The sequence below is a fragment of the Fukomys damarensis genome, unplaced genomic scaffold (assembly GCF_012274545.1).
Source record: "Fukomys damarensis isolate Sample0158 unplaced genomic scaffold, DMR_v1.0_HiC HiC_scaffold_38, whole genome shotgun sequence".
In the NCBI taxonomy this organism is placed as follows: domain Eukaryota; kingdom Metazoa; phylum Chordata; class Mammalia; order Rodentia; family Bathyergidae; genus Fukomys; species Fukomys damarensis.
Window position 1 is genome coordinate 68,151,163 of NW_022900950.1, and position 9,037 is coordinate 68,160,199.

Here is a 9,037-nt window from a genome sequence, read left to right on the forward strand (position 1 = left end):
AAGTGAAATAAATAAGTCCCACATGTGTAAATACCAAATAGTTTCCCTGGTGTGAATATTCTGCAACAATGCATAAGATTCTAATAAGATTACTGACATTTAGAAATGGGAGGAAAGGAGCTAAAGATGTAGGGAAGGTGTGATACGTAGGGGAAGAACAAAAAGGGAAAAGAAAAAAATGTGAGAGAATGAAAAGATGAAAATAAAGTGTTTGTAGATGGGGAGGGGAGGAGGGGGTGAAGGGAGGGCAGAGGTAAGGGGAAAAAAATGAGAATCAAGACTTGCCATGTAAAGGTACATGATCCCAACAATAAATGTAACTGTACTGTATCCCTAAATGTACCAATAAACTCAAAAAAAAAAAAAAAAAAAGGTTGATGACAGAATAATTTATGCACGTAAAAGTTCTTTCTTTCTCAACATTATATATTACCATAGAGTAGCAAGGTAAATCTTGGTTTTGCAATTATAATCTAGTTAGGGAAATGATTCATGCCCAAGAAATTCTTAGAACAAAAACCATATTTAGCAAAGTGCCAGAGAATCCTGTAGCCAAATGCATTTCCTAATAGCATGCCGCAAAAGCTTATTGTGGAATACGAGGGAGAAACGAAGTCACTGCGCCAAATTTCATGGACAAGAAGTTTGAGCTGGGGGTAATGAGGCAGAAGGAACCTGGGAGAACATTCCAGAATGTGAGATTCCTGAGTCAATACACAGAGAATGTGCGAAATAAATCTTGGTGGTTTTCCTGCTTCCAAGAAACTTATAGTTCAGGCCCGTGTACAGTCCTCTCTTACAAACCGAGGTGGGGAACAATATGGCCTTGTCCCTCAGAGCAGAGAGGTATACAGCAATTCTACTTTTGGGAACTTAAGACTATGTATGTATTGATGAAATAATATTTACACATATATCCACTACAGCTCAGTTCGTATATTTGATAGAAATTTAATTTAAAAGCTAGAAACATAGTCTAAGAGGCTATCAATAGCCTGTGATTAGAAAATTGTAGTGTATCTATAACAAAATATTTTACAGGCTATGTAAAATATAAAAGACAAAACGTTAGCTGATATTGAATACTTGTCACAATTTATTGTTTGGGGAAAACCAGTCTAGAACTGAACATATAATGCGCTACCATGTGGGTAGGAAGATTTCATACAGATTGCCTATCACAACAGAGACTAATTGTACAACCATAGTCATCAGTAACAAAGTTTTAAAGACAGAGGTACTTTTCACTGTATACCCTTTTAAATTCTTTATCATATTCATATATTCTCTATTGAAATTACAGAATTTGCATCGTTGGGTGCTTTCAGGGACTCCAGACAAATTTCCATGCTCTGACTTCACTATTTAGGAAGCACTGATCTACAATATTCTCCCAGGAGCCTTTAACTGAAATTGCTTCATGGAGATACTAATACAAAACAAAGTTGCCCAGCACAGGGTCCAATTCAGCTGCTTGTAAACTTGACTAAGTGGCTGAGTCCTTGGGTCCTCCTGCCCGCTCAGTTCAAACTGCAGTGGGAGATGGGCCTATACGGGGGATAATCAAGGTTAAATGAGGCTATAAGAATGAGGCCTAATCCCACAGGACTGGGAGCCTTATAGGAAGAGGAAGAGAAACTAAGAGTGCACCTACATACAAGAAAGGCTGTGTGAGGACAGAGTGAGCAAGAGATCACCTAGAAGCCAGGAACCAGATACAGCTCTGCTAGTACTGAGATCTCAGATTTCCGTCCTCCAGAACTGTGAAAAGAAGAAGTCTGTGGTGCTTTGCCATGGCCTGAGCAGGCCGGTTCAGGTGCCATCCTGCAGGCTCGTGGAGGGTGGCAGTCCTCCTGCCAGCGGCCCGCCGAGGCTGGCTTGTAGAGGAGCACTGCTTTAGAAGATAGCACGCATGCTGCCAGTAAGAAAAACCCAAAGAACAAAGTGAGAAGCCAGGATCCTCAACTATCAGCCTCTGCAGGATTTATCTCAAGAATCTCTTAGCTCCTTTCAGCTCATGGGTTTCAGGATCCATGACATACAGACAGCAGAATGTGCCACTGCCAAGAGCCAAGTTAGCTTCTAAAAATAGTGCACTTCATACTTGTGAAAGATAAATAGCAGCCTGTGACTTAGGAGTTCCCAGGACTGAGACTGGATCCACTGTAGTTCTCAAGGCCTCAGAGAGAAGGCTTTTGCTGCAATCCTGCTGCCACCACAGGACGCATCTGCTGGCGTCCTCAAGGTAGGGAGGCGTCTCCCTGCTTTACAAGTCCATCTTCCAGACACTCTGGCACTTCCAAAAACAGGCATGCAATCTTACCAACAGACAAAAAACGATGACAACTCCTCTTATCTAAGAGATCATAAACATTCCAAGGAGGGACACGACTCTCCTGGAAAGCCAAACCACACCTGTATCACATCATAATAAAATAGCAGCCTGTGAAAGTGTGGCTTGAAGGGATGATGCTTTTTTTCCCCAATCTATGATCTGGAGTCTTATTATCAAGGGTATGCATGATGTACAGACATCTAAGAGCAAGCACTGTATTCTTATGGTTTGGACATAGAAAAATCTCTTTAAGGATAGTGAGCGTAGGCAGTGGTGGCGAACCTATGGCACATGTGCTGCAGCCAGTTGTTTGTTATCACTGAAAGCTCTGAAAGGTTCGCCATCGCTAGCTTAGGGGAATGATGATGCTAGTTACAATCACTTGGGCCATGTGTTTTCAAGACAAAATAGGACCTAAGATCGTGGGTGACTATTTTAGATCACTGAACTTATCCTGAATTTTGGAAAAAACACATTTGCATCGTATTCATTTCTAACAAAGCTGAGGAAAGCTCTACAAGGTAAGGGGCCGAAATAGATTTGACAATCACTGTCTGGAAGGCAGCCTCTTCAAAGAATCAGTGTAGGGAAATGTTGCTTCCGAATCTCTCCAAGGAAAGAGTTCTGAATATACAGCAAAATGCTATCAGCAGAGATATTTCACAAACCAGAGCAGGGAAAATTTTATAATTCCTTTCTAGATTTCCCGGGCCAGTATAAAGTTTCTGGTGACAGTTTTCAGTCTAGAAAAATGTTGAAATCTCTGCAAGAGTGTTTCCTTCCCCCCTTCCCCGAGTTGTTATCATGTATAGTACACAAAAGCATGGTTCACTAACAAATGTTTACCACTGAGCAGTGCCAGACTGCCATGCTGGGGATGGGCTAATACCGCCTTCGGAATATTACAAGTAAATGAAATGAACATTTTATGTTCAAATAAAAGGATATTGAAAAGTGTATCAACTCCCAGATGAATATAATTCCTGTACTGATTGAAAAGTTCTGACTCGGTTCTTGGCAAACATTTAGATCAAAACAAAGGGAATAGGATTTGTTTAAAAACTCATCACATGCCAAATGAATTGTTGCCCAAAATCTCACGTTTCAAGGTGGACTTTGGGAAGCCACATAAATACTAACTTTGTGGGACAGGTGTTCTTATCTGAAAGATAATTCCTAATTTGCTAGAATCACAAATGGCATCAAATACATTAACTGTAAGAATATAGAACCTTTTCAGTTGAATTATATCAGTCTTTTTTTTTCCTCATTGAGTTTATTGGTACATTTTAGGGATACAGTACAGTTACATTCATTACTGGGATCTTGTACCTTCACAGGACAGGTCTTGGTCCTCATTTTTTTCCCCTTCTCCCTGACCTCCCTTTACCCCTTCCTCCCTTCTCAATTTACAAACACTTTCTTTCCATTTTTTCATTTTCTCCTATTTTTTCCTTTTCCCTCATTACCTTTCCCCTACCCTTCCCACTTTCCCTACACCTTTTGCCCTTTTCTTCCTATTTCACAGTGTCAATTATCTCATTAGGACTATGTACTATTATAGTTTTTCACACCAGAGAAACTATTCGGTATTTACACCTGTGTGACTTATGTATTTCACTTAGGAGTATATCCTCAATATGTATCCATTTTCCTATGAATGACTATAATTTCTCATTCTTTGTGGCTGAGTAGTATTCCATTTTATAGAAAAAACATATCTATTTTATTCAGTTTCCAACTGATGGGAAAATGGGCTGTTTCCAAGTTTTAGTTATTACAAACTGTGCTGCTATAAACATAGGTGCACATATATCCCTGTGATATGATTCTTTTAATTCTTTTGGAAAGATGCCCAGCAGAGCTATGGCTGGGTCAAATGGAACCGCCAGTCCCAGCTCTTTGAGGTATCTCCATATTGTGAGTTGTATAAGTCTTATGTAATGATGACTCCTAACAGAATGAATCATTTAGTGCTAATTTTCTGTGGCCTTTGAAAGTTGCTACACCGAAAAAGAAATAAGGGAGCCTGGCTTTACTTATAATCCAGTAATGATGCTGAGTAGATATCTGAGATGCATTGACCTAACCCATCTGGATACCAGCAATGTATTTTTCTTTTTGTTTTTTTGAGACAGGTCTCACTACGGAGTTGAGACTGACCTGGAACTCACTATGTAGCCCAGGCTGATCTCTAACTCACAGTGATCCTCCTGCCTCAGCCTCCCATAGCTGGGACTGCAAGTCTGTAGCACCATACGTATTTTCTTTTTCTAAATGTAAAGAAGATGTAACATAAGACTAAATTTGAAACTAGAGGGTTTTTTTTTTTGCTTTCTTTTTATAATTTTCCATTAACTTTTTTCTACTCTTTGAAGAACACCTTTTTCTGCCTCTGCTTTAAAACAAAACCCCAAATTATTGGAGCTGGGGCAGTACTGAGGTTTGAACCCATGACCTTCACACTGAGATAAATCCCCTGCCCTGTTCTAATGTTTGAGATAAGGTCTCTTAAATTGCCATGGCTGTCTGAATTTGTGATCCTCCTGCCTCAGCCTCCCAGAGTGCTGGAGATGCTAAACACAGCACATCATTAGAAAAGGAATGAGAGTGATTATACAGAATACTCTACTCTGATTAGGAAAAGCATCTTGAAAAATCAGAATGTTTTTGCAAGAATACTTCAAAATCCTAAAGATAATATGAATAATATAAATCTATTATGATTTTGTTAAATAATTTATGTATGTTATTCTCAGGACAATTTTAAGTAGTTTATGATAAAACTTTTCAGCTTTGTTTTTCTTTACATGTACTTCCATACTAATACATAATGCCTTAAAAATAATAGATTTCATCTTATTGATATGTGTGCGTATCTGTCTATATTTATATTTTAATTTTTGTTTGTTTGGGTTTCTCTCTCTCTCTGTCTCTCTCTCTCTTTTTTTGAGACAGCATCTTGCTATGAAGCCCAGGCTAGCCTCAAGCTCGTCCTGCCTCAGCCTCCTGAGTTCTAGGATTACAGGTGTGTAACATCCCATTGCACTGAACTTTTTTTTTTTTAACTGGCAGAGTGGCTTATCACCCAGCCTTTGTTGTACTTGATTAAACTCAAAGTACCACAAGTTATCTGACTCCTATCAGAGCTCTACAACAGCCTCTCATTCGAAGAACAGATCTATGATGTCAGCCCTTAATCCATCTGCTTCCTCCCCCTCCTTGCTCTGCTCAGCATCTTAAACTGTGCCACACTGAAGGATGAGGAGCTTGGGTCAGAACGATGTGGTTACATAAACATCCACTGTTTCTGCCTTCTGAAGATCCTTCCTCCGGGAGTTACTCAATATGCTTCTCAGATAACAGAATGCATCTCCTTCCGGGGCTTGCACTGAAAATGTTACTGGCTGGCTTAACCCAGCTGACAAATAGCTAAACCTTTTACGCAGGGCTGCTGCGCGCACCAGGGACTTGACTATGGTGCGAAAGTGGCCTGGAGCTTACAAGCCAGCCACACGGAGGGCAGCAGGGATGAGTCCAGAGCCCACAATGGTCTGGCCTCCAGTTCTGCCACACTGGGCAACTCAGGTTTCCTCACCAGTGAAGATGGCTTTGCCAATTTCAGAGCTGCTTTCTAGCCTCTCTGGCTCCTAAGCTGTTCACGGAGAGCTCTCTACACCCAAAACAGGAAAGAATATTGCCTGTTGCATCTGACACATGTAGATGCTAACAGGCACTTGTTAAATAAAGGAAGGAAAGATGGCCAGTATCACTATACAGAGGTTGTATTCAGCTTCTCTTTCTGCCCGATAGAGATATATTTCTTTTTTTTTTTTTTCCTCACTGAGTTTTTGGTACATTTTAGGTAGACAGTACAGTTACATTCATCACTGGGATCGTGTACCTTTACGTGACAGGTCTTGGTTCTCATTTTTTCCCCTTGTCTCCACCCTCCCTTCACCCTTCCTCCCCTCCCCACCTACAAACACTTCATTTCCATTTTTTCATTTTCTCATATTTTTTTTCTTTTCCCTTATTCCCTTTCCCCTACCCTTCCCACTTTCCCTACACCTTTAGCCCTTTCTTCCTATTTCACATTGTCCACTAAGAGATATATTTCTTGAGAAGACACAAACTTACGTTTCATGCATGGACCAAACCTGAGAGGTAAAAATCAAAAAATATGAAAGGGCTGGGCTTTGAGAATGAAGGAGAAAAGCCACGGGAATATTTATAAGGCGCAAACACGTGGCTCACAGTAGTCCTACAATGCGCGCAAGCAGTCACGATGGGTCTCCGGCACAGCCACGCGGCGTGACCTCCAGGGAGCCAGCAGTGCCTCCTCAGCCCACACGCCTTAAACTGCAGCCCTCAAACACGGCCAGGGTGAGCTGCCTGCGGAAGTTCCCAGGCTCGAAGGAAGAGCGCGTGCAAGAAAGGAGCTGAGTGCCTGCCACTCTCTGGTTCTCTCGCTTTTCTCATCGTCCTTTTCTACTTTGGTAACATCTCCCCAACCCCAACTGGCGACATTCATACACACCGGTCCTCCTCCTCACAACCCAGAAATCCAAGTGGGGGGCGGTGAGGCCAGGGAAACACTGCCGATCGGACAGGGAAAGGAGAGGCGCTGCAAGCCTACGTTATCTCCAGAGCCAGCGAGTGGGTCATCCTCACTCCCCTGCAGCGCCTGTTCCACTCTTGCCCTCCCCAAGTCCTTCACTCTCCATTAAGCCATCAGAATGCAAGATTACAAGGTGCTTAGGTCTAAGGATGGCCGGCAGAGAAAGCCCCCCCCAGCCTCAGGGGAGGAGGGCTCTGGGGCTACAACAGTGAACCAAAACATGCACGGTCCTTGCTTGCATGGGGCTTAAAGTTCAGGGGGAGAAACATGTTAATTTAAAGGACTCTTCCCGGGGAAGTCTGCGGTGACAAACTGAGGCAATTAACAGAAAGAGGAGGAATGGAATGCTCTAAGAAAAAGAAGCCTGCTGTAGGACATGGAGTGAGGAAATACTTCCCAGAAGAACTGACACTCACGTTGATTTCTAAAGAATGAACAGAAGATTTCGCAGCAGAGGTGGGAGTGGGAGGCAGAAAGAAAACGAGGGCACAGGCAATTATAACCCCTTGAACTTTATAGTCAAGTCTATGATTTTATACATCGCCTGATTCAGATGTCGCTGGCAGAATTATTTCCTCAAACATTCTAAAAATATAGTCACTGGCAAGGAGATTCTGGAGACTCAGGTCAGTACGGAGACAGGATTCGGATCAGTGACCCCTGTGTCATTAATTCTGTATCTTGTCACAACTGTTTTTGTATTTTGTGACTAGGAAACCTGGTTCTGCCAGGTTATTTTTCTAACAGCCTGTCTTTGAGACAGGTGGACTTCAAAAGTTATTGGCTTTGTAATATAACATTAATCCTGGTTAACTGCTTCCATGTGGTAGATAACAGAAGAATTTCAAACCTCTATTCTCTTCTTGTCTCCATCCCCAGGCTTGAAAGAACTGATAAATCAATGACTACAACAGATCACTTCCTTTAAAAAAATGAAGTCTCGAGTGAAAGACTTCTGTTTCAATACACAGTATGATCAAAAGTTCTATGGCAAGCAAGAGCATGGCATGTTTGAGAGTGCTGGGCAGAAGTGCGTAGATTAGGAGGTAAAATCAACAGGGATATAAAGGATGAAGGAGGTGCTGGTGTCAAGAATGACTCCACCATTTGACTTGCCCACCTGGATAGGTAGTGTGGCCTCTTTGTGGAGGTGAAGAACATAGAAGAAATCTAAACTTGGGGGAGAAGACATGGGTTTTGGACATGCTATGTCTAAGATCACTGAAAAATCCAAAGTCATCTGAGATCTAATGTCTCCAATGATCATAAGAAATCCAAAATTCACCTTACACCCAATAAAATCCAGTGACTGAGTAGAGAGATCCATCAAGGGGTTTGGAGGAGAGATGACACCTTTGAAGCTGTCAGCACACAGATATGGATGAGATGGAGTGGCAGATGGCAAAGAGAGGATGTGGCCTAAGATCACGTGCTGAGAAAGTGTACATTTACTGCTAAACACAACGTAAGAGTCGGGAGAGATATACCCAAGGGCTGTGAGGTATAACTCAGGGGAAAGGTGTTTGCCTAGTATGTATGAAGCCCCAGATTCAATCCTTACCACCAAAAACCAAATAAAACCAAACCAAACACAAACCCAAACCAACACAAACCAAAAACACCCAAAGGACTGAGGAAAAAGCAGGTGTGTCAAATGCAGGCATGACCGATGCTACACTTAGGCCTGTTGAGATATTTTTCTTTTCAGCTCTTAAAATTCTAGAAAAGGTAGACTTCCTAGAGATGGGATGAGAGAGAGCCTAAGCACCATGCAAATACTTGTAGCATTTTTTCCTGTACTGGAGGTAAAAATCTATGAGAAATGTGATACATCAAAACCAGATTGAACCAAAAGACCTTACAAAATTGAGTGCTGGAACACAGCCCATTTGTAATTTGAGTATGCCATGTTCTATGCTAGGGAACATATTTTTACTGTAGTAAGATCTTACATATTTTATAGCCAGAATTATTTTCCCTAATTTATGTTATTCTTAGAATTAGCTATAATTTTAATTTTTAAAAACTAGAATTATAATTAAGAAATCATATATATATGTACATATATATATATATATATG

The 9,037-nt window shown here is 41.3% G+C and overlaps 1 protein-coding gene across 1 annotated transcript in view; it reads right to left on the reverse strand.

Moving 5' to 3' along the window:
- Window positions 1-9,037, reverse strand: part of Rnf150 (ring finger protein 150) — a 255,905-nt gene that overhangs the window by 122,148 nt on the left and 124,720 nt on the right. The gene's annotated exons all lie outside the window — the stretch shown is intronic.